This window comes from Sapajus apella, unplaced genomic scaffold (assembly GCF_009761245.1).
Source record: "Sapajus apella isolate SASKATOON/1434 unplaced genomic scaffold, GSC_monkey_1.0 scaffold18, whole genome shotgun sequence".
Classification (NCBI taxonomy): domain Eukaryota; kingdom Metazoa; phylum Chordata; class Mammalia; order Primates; family Cebidae; genus Sapajus; species Sapajus apella.
In genome coordinates this window covers 21,639,897-21,652,063 of record NW_022436958.1, presented here as the reverse complement: position 1 = coordinate 21,652,063, position 12,167 = coordinate 21,639,897, and the positions used below count along the sequence as shown (strand labels likewise).

The 12,167-nt window shown below is 38.6% G+C and overlaps 1 pseudogene; it reads right to left on the bottom strand.

Annotated features, from left to right (window-relative positions):
* Positions 1-10,746: 10,746 nt before the first annotated feature.
* Positions 10,747-11,335, bottom strand: LOC116557151 (annotated as a pseudogene).
* Positions 11,336-12,167: the final 832 nt, after the last annotated feature.

Below are 12,167 nucleotides of genomic sequence, written 5' to 3'. Positions count from 1 at the left end.
TCTGTAGTATAATTTGAAGTCAGGTAATGTGATTTCCCCACTTTTGTTCTTTTTGTTCGGAATAGCTTTGGCTGTTTTGAGTCTTTTGTGGTTTCATATAAGTTCTAGGATTTTTTTTTTCTATTTTGATAGGGATTGCTTTAGATAGTATGAACATTTAACAGTATTGATTCTTCCAATCCATGAAACGGAATATTTTTCCATTACTTGGTGTCCTCTTCAATTTCTTTCATCAATGTTTAGTTTTGATTATAGAGCTCTTTCACTCCTTTGGTTAATTTCTAAGTATTTAATTTTATGTGTGGCAATTGTAAATGAGATTACTTTTTCGTTTCTTTTTCATATTGTTCACTGTTGGCACATAGAAATGCTACTGATTTTTGTATGTTGATTTTGTGTCCTGCAACTTTACTGAATTTGTGAATCAGTTCTAATAGTTTTCTCGTGGAGGTTTTAGGTTTTTCCGAATATAAGATCAAATCAACTGCAAACAAGGATAATTTGACTTCCTCCTTTTCAATTCGGATACCCTTTATATCTTTCTCTTCTCTGATCACTATAGCGAGGACTTCTAGTACTATGTTGAATAGCAATGGTGAAATCAGGCATCTTTGACCTGTTTCAGATCTTAGAAGAAAGACTTTCAGTTTTTCCACATTCAGGATGATAGTAGCTGTAAATGTTTCACATATGGCTTTTATTGTGTTGAAGTATGTTTCTCTTATACCCAGTTTTTTGAGAGTTTTTACCATGAAGCAATATTGAATTCTATCAACTGCGTTTTCAGCATCAATTGACATGATCATGTGATTTTCATCCTTCATTCTGTTGATATGATGTACCACATTGACTGATTTGCATATGTTGAAACATCCTTCTATCCCTAGGATAAATCCCACTTGGTCATGATGAATAATCTCTTAATCGTATTGTTGAATTTGGTTTGCTAGTATTTTGTTGAAGATTTTTGCATCAATAGTCATCAGAGGTATTGGTCTATAGTTTTCATTTTTAGATGTGTCTTTATCTGGTTCTGGTAAAAGGGTAATATACCAAGGGCTATAGGACCTCATAGAATAAGTTTGGAAGTATTCTCTACTGCTTTATTTTTTAGAATAGTTTGAATAAGGTTGGTATTAGTTCTTCTTTAAATGTTTGGTATAATTCAGCAATGAAGCCATTGGGTCCTGGGCTTTTCTTTACTAGAATAATTTTTATTACAGCTTTGACCTTGTTAGTTGTTATTAGTCTGTTCAGGTTTTGGATTTCTTCATAGTTCAAACTTGTTAGCTTGTATATGCTAGGAATTTATCTACTTCTTCCAGATTTTCCAATTTATTGGCATATAATTGCTTGCTATAGCCACTAGTGATCTTTTGAATTCCAGTAGAACCATTTTTCATATCTGATTTTATTTATTTTGTCTTTTTTTCTTAGATAGTCTTGCTAAAGTTTTCTCAATTTATCTTTTCAAAAAATCTTTTCATTTAGTCGATCTTTTTTATTATTTTCTTCATTTTTATTTATTTCTGCTTTGATCTTTATTTCTTCTAATCATTTTGGGTTTGATTTGTTCTTGCTTTTCTAATTTTTTAAGATGCATTATTAGGTTGTTTATTTGAAGATTTTCTTCCTTTTTGATGTAAGCGTTTATAGCTATAAATTCTCCTCTTCATACTACTTTCACTGTATCTCATAGGTTTTGGTATGTTGTATTTCCATTATTATTTATTTCAAGAAATTTTTCAGTTTCCTTTTTAATTTCTTCATTGACCCAATGGTCATTCAGGACCATATTGTTTAATTTCCATGTATTTATGCAGTTGCTGAAATTCCACTTGATATAGATTTCTAGTTTTAGTCCACGGTCAGAGAAGATGCTTGATATTATTTCAGGTTTTTTGAATATTTTAAGATTTATTTTGTAACCTAATATATGGTCTATCCTCATCCATGTGCTGAGGAGAAAAATGTGTATTCTGCAGCCATTGGATGAAATGTTCTCTTAAAACATTCACATTTTTACTACATTAAAATTATTCTCTTAGAACATTTACATTTATATTGTTCTCTAATGTAAATATCTCTTAGGTCCTTTTGTTCTACAGTACAGATTAAATCCAATGTTTCTTTGCTCATTTTCTTTCTGAAAGATCTGTCCAATGCTGAAAGTGGGGTGTTGAAGTCTTCAGCTATTGCTGTATTGGGGTCTATCTCCTTAGCTCAAATAATATTTGCTTTATATGTGGGTGCTCCAGTGTTGGGTGCATATATATTTATAATTGTTATTTCCTCTTGCTGAACTGACCCCTTTATCATTATGTAATGACTTTCCTTATCTCTTCTTACAGTTTTTGTCTTGAACTCTATTTTGTCTGATATAAGTGTAGCTACTCCTGCTCTTTTTTGGTTTCTTTTTGCATCAAATGTCTTTTTCCAGCCCTTTATTTGCAGTCTATGTGTGTGTTTATAGGTGAAGTGCCTTTTTTTGTAGGTCAATGGGTCTTAAAAAAATTCTTTCAGTTACTTTATGTCTTTTCATTAGAGAGTTTGGTCCATTTACAATCAATGCTATTATTGATAAGGAGTTACTACTGCCTCTTTGCTATTTGTTTTCTGAGTTTCTGTGTGTGTGCATGTGTAGTCTTTTCTTCCTTTTTTGTTTTCTGGGTTTCTGTGTGTGTGCATTTGTGATCTCTTTCTTTTTTCCTTCCTTCATGTCTTCCTTTGAGTAAAGGTAATTTTCTCTGGTGTATGATTTAATTTCTTGCTTTTTATCTTTTGTATATCTTATAGTATGTTTTTCAATTTGAGGTTATGAAGTATGTAAATACTGTCATATAACCCACTGTTTTAGAGTGATGTCAACTTAACTGATTACATAAGCAAGCAAATGAACAAGCGACAAAAAAACTAACAAAAACTCTACACTTTATCCCCCAGCTTTTTAACTTTTTATTTTTTTCTCTTTATGTCTTATTGAAATGTTATGTCTTGAAAAGTTGTTATAGTTACTATTTTTCACTGGTTCACCATTTAGTCTTTCTACTGAAGAGTAGTATACACACCACAATTACAGTTTTATAATGTTCTGTGCTTTTCTGTGTGCTTACTATCACCAGTAAGCAGTGAGTTTTCTACCTTCACATGATGTCTTTTCTTTCTTTTCTGTTTTTTTTTGTTTTGTTTTGTTTTGTTTTGAGACAGGGTCTCACTCTGTCACCCTGGCTGGAGTGCAGTGGCACAATCTTGGCTCACTGAAACCTCTGCATCCAAGCTCAAGTGATTTCCCTACCTTTGCCTCGCAAGTAGCTGGGACTACAAGTGCATGCCACCACACCCAGCTAATTTTTAAATAAAAATTTGGAGAGACAAGGTCTTACTACATTGGCCAAGCTAGTCTCAAACTTCTAAGCTTAAACTATCCACCTGCACTGGCCTCCCAAAATGCTAGAATTACAGATGTGAGCCACTACACCTGGCCCTTAAAGGATTTCTTCTTGCTTGTTACCATCTTTCTTTTCAGATTGAAGAGCTTTCTTTAGCATTTCTTGTAGAACAGAGCTGGTGTTGATAAAACCCCCTCAGCTTTTGTTTGTATAGGAAAATCTTTATTTCTCTTTCATGCTTGAAGCATATTTTCATCAGATGAGTTCTAGGGTAAAAGTTTATTTCCTTAAGCACTTTAAATATGTCATGCCACTCTCTCCTGGCCTATAAGTTTTCTACTAAAAAGTCTGCTGCCAGACATATTGTAGCTCCTTTGTTTGTTGTTTCTTTTCTCGTTCTGTTTTTAGGATCCTTTCTTTATCCTTGATCTTTGAGAGTTTGATTATTAAATGACTTGAGGCAGTCTTCCTTGAGTTAAATCTGCTTGGTGTTCTATCACCTTTTTGTATTTGAATGCTGATATCTTTCTCTACATTTTGGAAGTTCTTTGATATTATCTCTGAATAAATGTTCTACTCCTATCCCTTTCTCTACCTCCTCTTTAAGACCAATACTCTTAGATTTGTCCTTTTTAGGCTGTTTTCTAGATCTTGTAGATATGCTTCATTTTTTAAAATTATTTTTTCTTGTGTCTCTTTTGACTATATAGTTTCAAATAGCCTGTCTTCAAGCTTGCAGTTTTTCTTCTGCTTGATTATGCTCTTAAGGAATTCTGATGCATTGTTTTAGTATGTCAATTGCATTTTTCAGCTCCAGAATTTCAACTCAATTCTTTTTAATTAGTTCAATCTCTTTGTTAAATTTCTCTGATGGAATTCTGAACTTCTTGCTTTTGTTACCTGTGATTTCTTTGAGCTTCCTCCAAACCACTATTTTTGAATTCTCTTTCTGAAAGATCACATATCTCTGTTTTTCTAGAATTGGTCTCTGGTACCTTATTTAGTTTGGCGAAGTCAGGTTTTCCTGGATGGTCTTGATGTTTCTATGTGTTTGTTGGTGTCTGGGAATTGAAAATTTAGGTACTCATTGTAGTCTTCACAGTCTAGGCTTCCTTGTGCCCATTTTTCTTGGGAAGGCTTTCCAGGTATTTGAAAGGACTTGTGCCTCATAATCAGTAATGCTGTGGTTCTTGTAGACTCATAGAGGTACCATCTTCGTGTTCTTGGATAAAATCTAGAAGAATTTTCTGGATTACCAGGTAGAGCTCTTGTTCTCTTCCCTTGTTTTCCCCCAAACAAATGTAGTTTCTCTCTCTGTGTGCTGAGCTGCCCAGAGCTGGGGGTGGAGTGATGCCAGGACACATGTGGCTACCATCACTGGAACTGTGCTGGGTTGAACCTGAAGCCAGCACACCACTAGGTTTTGCCTAAGGCCTACTGTAACCACTCCTTGGCTACTGCCTGTGTTCACTCAAGGCCCTAGGGCTCTACAGTCAACAGATGGGAAGCAGGTCAGGTTTATATCTTTTCCGTTAGGGCAGCAAGTTCCCAAGACCCTGGGCAGGTACAGAGATGCTGCCTAGAAGCCAGAAATTAGAGTAAAAAACCCTAGAAATCTACCTGATATTTTATTCTACTGTGGCTAAGCTAGCCCTCAAACCACAAGACAAAAGTCCTTCCTGTTATTGCCTCCCTTTTCCACTAGCACAGGAGCCTCTCCCAGTGGTCACCACCACCACTGGCCTGCAGGGAGTTCTGCCAGGCCACCACCAATGTTCATGTAAAGCCCAAGCACTCTTCAGTCAGCTTGTGGCAAATGGTGCCGGGCCTGTGACTCACACATCAGAGCAGTGGGCTCCCTTCTGTCCCAGGGCAGGTCCGGAAATGCTGTCCAAGAACCTAGGCCTAGACTCTGGGTCCCCAAGAGCCCACTTGATGTTCTACTCTACTCTACTGTTGCCAAGTATGTACCTCAGGTGTAAGACAAAGTTCCATTTATGTTTTCCTCTTCTTTTCTCTAACAGGAGTCTTTCTGTTAGAGTAGTCACTGCAGCTGGGAATGTGCTGGGTCTCACCTATAACCAGCGTATCTCAGACTCTTACCCAAGACCCACTGTATACTGTCTTAAGTATCACTTCTTATTATTTGGGGCTCAAGGGCTCTTTAGTCAGTAGCTGATGAATCCTACCAGGGTTTGGTTCTTCTCAAAGCAGCAGGTTCCCTTCTAGCCCAGGATGTATATAGAAATGTTGTCTGGGGGAACTCATGACTCTGCCCAGTGCCCTATCTTATTGTGGCTAAACTGTATTCAAGATGCAAGCCAAGGTCCACTTTCTCTCTTAGTACTTTTTTTGTTTGTTTGTTTGTTTGAGACAGAATCTCACTTCTTCGTCCAGGTTGGAGTGCAATAGCATGATCTCGGCTCACTGCAACCTCTGCCTCCCAGGTTCAAGCAGTTCTCCTGCCTCAGCCTCTCTGGTAGCTGGAATTACAGGCACGTACCAGCATGCATGGCTAATTTTTGTATTTTTAGTAGAGACAGGGTTTCACCATGTTAGCCAGGCTGGTCTCAAACTCCTGACCTGAATTGATCTACCTGCTCCGACCTCCCAAAGTGCTAGGATTACAGTTGTGAGCCACCACATTGGAAGGAGTCACTTTTGTTGCTGCAAGCTGCACTGCCTGGGGTTGTGGGAGGGATGATGCAAGCACTCCCTTAGCCATCCCAGCTGATGTGTCCCTAGGTCATGTAGCACCCTAGCCTACTGGCTCTATGCCTAGTCCAGCACTAGGACTTGCCTAGGAATTGCAGTCTGTGTGTCCCTGACTGCCTTTTAATTTTACCTAGTACTCCAGAGCCCTTTAGCCCTTGGTGGTGAGGCTTGCAGAGAAACTCAACTCCCAACCACTGGGATGAATGATTCCCCTCTGGCTAGAGCTGATCCAAATGCTCCCTCTGTGGGCAGGGGCTGGCTGAGCCTGGCTCAGCTTTGCTCTCTGCTGTGACAGAACAGCACTGAGTTCAATATCAAGTCCTACAGTCACTGTGCTCTCCCTCCCTGAAGTGCTCAGATTCTCTCTTCATGCCACATTGCTGTTGCTGGGGAATAGGGAAGAGGTAGCATCAGTGATTCAAGATTGTGTCCTTTCGGTGATATAAAGTTAAATCCAGGTAATGTGACTGCTTACCTGACTTTTGGTTCTTATGACAGTGCTTTTTTGTTTGTAGTTAGTTGTTAGAATTTTGTGTTCCTTTGGGGGCAATTAATGGAGGCTTCTGTTTGGCCATCTTGCTCTGCTCCCCACCCCCCAAATAGAGGCTTAATTAATATTTTTAGTGAAAAATGCCAGTGTGGCATACAGGAAATAATATTGAATTGGGAGTCAGCATACTAGGGTTCTGATCCCAGCTCCATAATTAATTGGCTATGTGATCATAAGGAAACCATACAACTTTTCTTGTACTCAGTTATCTATTAAATGAGCTTGGATAATTAACACTTTACTCGAATCAAGAGACTTGTACATATATAGAAAGACATCTCTGATTTCTAGGTAGGGACAGGTAGCGATGGCTTGTCTGGAGTGGGTAGTGATGTCCTATCTGAATGATATAAACAGAATATAAACCAACATAAACGGAAAATCTGCCGAACGCTTGGGGTTAGTTCAGTTTGAGTCCATTCATAAGACGGATTCCACACAGTAATTTGGACAAGGGAAAGTTTAATATAAGGAGTTATAAGGAGTTGTTAATTATATTAACAACTGTAGGAGGAGACTACAGTAACAAAAGATTGGCTACTAAGAAGTAAAGAGAATGCTAAACAATATAAAAATAGCAGATACAAAGATCAGCCACTATCCCTAGAACTGAGTTAGAACACCCAAAAAAAGCTCCCTGCAATCAAGGTTGAGATCCAGACCTTGTTTGGGGAGGTCTTTGGGAGGTGATTAGGTGACAGGGTAGAGCCCTCATGATTGAGATTAAAGCCCTTATAAAACGGTCCCCAGAGAGTCCTCCATGTGAGGATACCACAAGAAGTCAGCAGTGGGCAGCTGGAAGAAGGCCTTTACCAGGAATTGACCATGCTGGCTCTCTGATCTCAAATTTCCAGCCTCCGGAACTTGACAAATAATTTCTGTTGTTTATAAGCCATCCACTCTATGGTGTTTTAACAACCTGAACAGATCAAGACATTGTCGAGGGCATGGCTGTGGCTCCCAGAGTGGCTGAGAAACCACTGAGGTACCATACCAGTGGAACTTGCTGAAAATCCCCCCTCTAGGGTGCTTAAGGAGTCACCCATGCTGTAGGAGCTGGGCACTAGAGAAGCTTTGTGCTCTACGTAAGCTGGACACTGGAGAAGCTGCCCACACTGCAGGACTGCCAGGAGAGCTCACTGGAATCAGGGAGCAAACCTGATTCTCCTGCGTCGTCTCTTGAGCGCACTCTACTAGTGTAGCTTAACCTTGTGTCAGCTAACAATGAAAACTAAAGGGCCCAGTTTCATTTCACAGAGCAAGCAAAAAGGATAACTTTGGATCAGATGCGCACTAAATCCATAGCTTGCACTGGTGGACATCAAAAGCAGCTTCCTAAAAGAGAGAAGTTCATGAAATGTGTCTTATTGTACCTTGGCAATCATTTGTTCCAGAGGCAACCAACCAGAGGCCTGCTGACCAAACCGAGTCCCTATGCACAGTAAAGAGCCTTAAAATTTTGAATTTGAATGCTTTAAGGAAGGCCAAACCTGTTCTAGTTTATCATAGTCCTCAGTAACTCTCTAGGATCTTAAGCTCAGCAGGCAAACTTCATACAAACATATGCCAGGCCCACATAAGCATCTGAGCATGTGGTCCTGAACTATCTAACCACTTCATTTTACAGGTGAGGAAACAGGATGCTTAAATGGCTACTTCTGCTCCTACTCCCATCTCTGTCATAGTCAAACAAAACAGGAGGGAGGTAATACATAAACCTTCCTTTAGTGCTGATTTTTCTCAAACATTTGCTTCGAATTTGGGCAGTTTGTATTGCACAGATTTTGCTCATTTACATAAAATCATGATCGTTGGAAGAAATATGTTCAGGTAATTCTCTGAGGCAAGAAAATAACCAAACGCTTACCCAGACTTGTTTCTCCTTCGGTAACTAGCCTGGTATTAATGTAAAATCCCATCCAAAATATCCTAAAACAAAACCAGCACTTCACAATGTGTAATTAGTCCTATAAGAACAATGTCATTGATTCTCCTATTCTCCCCTCTCTCGCATTTTCAGAGCCATTACTTTCCACCTGATGAGGTTGTAGAGATTTCTATCACTTCACCAGTATGGGAAATCTATGCTATTTTCATTAAGTAACTAAATGTTAGACCATTTCCAATTCTTAAATAATTTCATACTCTTGGCAATGGGGGAAAAAGATTATTCAAAGTTATTTAAAAGTTTTTACAGGATTGCAAATAATTATAACAGTAGCAATGCCTTACTAATGCAGAATACTTTATGGTTTATAAACATATATAATATAAAATGTTATGTAATATAATACATGTGACATAGATTAAATATACAGAATTTCACCTGAAATAACTCTTCAGAAATTTTACTTGCTAGAAAAATTAAAGATGCTAAGGTGAAAAATAATTCGAAAACATTTTAGTTCATTCCAAACAGAAACATAAGCCTATTTTATTTAAAAATAAAAGACAAGGCCGGGCGCGGTGGCTGAAGCCTGTAATCCCAGCACTTTGGGAGGCCGAGGCGGGTGGATCACGAGGTCAAGAGATCGAGACCATCCTGGTCAACATGGTGAAACCCCGTCTCTACCAAAAATACAAAAAAATTAGCTGGGTATGGTGGCGCGTGCCTGTAATCCCAGCTACTCAGGAGGCTGAGGCAGGAGAATTGCCTGAACCCAGGAGGCGGAGGTTGCGGTGAGCCGAGATTGGGCCATTGCACTCCAGCCTGGGTAACATGAGTGAAACTCCGTCTCAAAAAATAAATAAATAAATAAAATAAATAAATAAATAAATAAAAATAAAAGACACCTCCACACATTGATAACAACTGAAATTTTAGGTAAATAAGTGAGTTTCAGAAATTATTCTGGGGCACAGTATTTGTAATCAAGAGAAAAAAAGCGGATGTGGTAAAAACTTGGAATCTGGAAAACAGGGGACATGGATTTCTAAATCTTCTCTGCCCATAATGGATCATCATTCATCTTCTCAAAGTTTTGGTTTTTCAACCCATGTTGCAGGTGGGATTCCATATTCCTTTATAATTTTTGCCCTCCCTCTCCCCACAAAGGCAGTGAAGAATTCCTATCTCCTTCATCTCATTTGTCTTTCTTTGTCTTCACCCCTGATAAGGAAGGAATTTGGTTTGTTTTCTTTTTCTCTGTTTTTTTTTTTTTGATGATAAATGCATTTCACTATTTATTTAGATGTTTAAGTCCTCACACTAAGTTTTTACGAGCTAATGAACACTGGCAAATTATTTCTCCTGCAGAACTATAACCACACTTCCCCAGACAGTATAAATATATGGTTGAACCAACTTTAATATACGGTTGAACTAACCTTAATATACATCACCATTTTATCAATTACATAATAAAATAAATTATCAAGTATCCAAATATTAAGTTACACAGCTAAAAAAGGCATATAAAATATTAGATGTCTGCTTAATTCATTAGCAGAAACCCACTTCTTTTTTTTGTAAGAGAGGTTAGAAAGAGAAGGAAATAAAAAATTACTTTCAAACAAAAATAAGTTGGTAAACAACTTCTTATAAATATGGAAAAAATTAATTTTATTATTGAGAATTGTTTCAGCTACAATAACAAATCCTCTCTACCTGTAAAAAATATTTTACTAAATTAAAGGGCATAGTCTACATGTTCTGCATCAGACAAAGGCAACATTTTGCTAAAATAATGAATAACCCCTCCCATTCTTTTCTCAGGCCCTCCCTGTTAAGTTGCACTTCAGATGGCAAACATTAAATTAACTGTAAGACCTTGCTGACTGAAGACATTAAAGACATGTGCTTCTGTACAATGTAAATTTTTTTCAGTGGAGGTTTTTCATAACAGCACAAAGTAAGATTTATAGAAACATGAAATAATCACTGTAAGACTTGCTTAAAAAAAAAAAGCAATGGTTAAGCAAACCTGATATATGCTGGTATGAATGTGGGAGATGTAAACATAAGGTGAACAGGCAAATCGCCATGTAGGCCCTTCTTTCAATGTTTGAACTGATTGAAGGAATAAGCTACATAAGGTCTAGAGTGTTCATAGTTCCTGGGATTTTAGTTCTGTATGACTGCAAAAGTTGTTTCTATGACCAGTTGTTACTGGAGTCTTTGCAGTGCAGCCACGTTTTAGGACGATACTTCTCCAAATACAAAAGTTACTTGCTGTCAATAGCTCCACGCTGCTTTTGTCTTATAAATTGTACTGCATCTTCATCTTTCATTCTGCCTTCAGTTAATGCTAGGGCACCAAGTACCGAAGCTCTCCCAAGGCCTGCAATGCAACAAACAGCAACACAACAACCAGGTTCTTCATGAAACTTAATTTTTACAAGACATAACCAATCTGGTTGGATGGTGGTGCACCATCATCAAAAGGCCAATCAAGAACATGGATACCTTCTTTCTCCACAAGATTAGTGTCATAAGTTACTTCACATACTCTTACTATTGTGGTAACTCCATACTTCTTAAGTTCATCTATAAATTTGTTTAATGTTGCTTTGGTTGGATTGTGTGTAGTAAGAAATCTCATGTTCTTGTATGTGACTTCCACAGGAGCTGGGCAGTTCATTCAAGCCATGTTAATATAGTTAAAAGACATTCGGCCAGGCATGGTGGCTCACACCTGTAATCCCAGCGCTTTGGGAGGCCGAGGCAGGTGGATCACAAGGTCAAGAGATTGAGGCCATCTTGGCCAACATGGTGAAACCCCGTCTTAGCCAGGTGTGGTGGTACATGTCTGTAGTTCCAGCTACTCAGGAGGCTGAGGCAGGGGAATGGCTCGAACTCCGGAGGCAGAGGTTGCAGTGAGCCAAAATCAGCCACTGCACTCCAGCCTGGCAACAAAGTAAGACTCTGTCTCAAAAAAACAAAAGAAAGAAAGAAAGAAAAAAAGACACTCTATAGGGTTATAAAAAAATTTTGAAAATTGAATACAGAAATGATACAAAGAAACTGAAGTCTACTTCAATATACTCCACTTGAAATTCTCAGTGCTTTGAGTATGAAATTGTAAGTAATGATAAATGAAATGAACCTCCTAATAAGAAGCAACAACTCTTCAATCCAGTAATGCCAAGGGAACAGAAAGGAAGCACGCTGAGGTCTACCCCACCCAGGTCAGAATTCTTGTAAAATGCCCTGTGGCATGTTGATTTCAATTCAACACCTCTGTGTCCGGGATAATCACTGTTATGGGTGCTTCCTGATGGAGTAGTAATAAATTTCCACAGTTTCCTTGTCGGCATAGAGGCTGTGCTGTGCCTTGCAGTAATCACCACTGCCCTTCAGAAACTCCACAGATGTCTGACCGAGAATACCAGAGAACTGAGGAATTTGTTTATGCACTGAAAATGGTGGCCTAGTCCTATAGCTGGTCCCCAGGCGGCAGCGGCGGGGGCTGCAGGGCAGGAGGAAGTGGAGATGTCTCAGGTGGTGGTGGCCACATTGCAGGCAGCCGCGGGGGGGCATCAGACTCTACCATGCAGTGAGAGGCTCCTGGTTT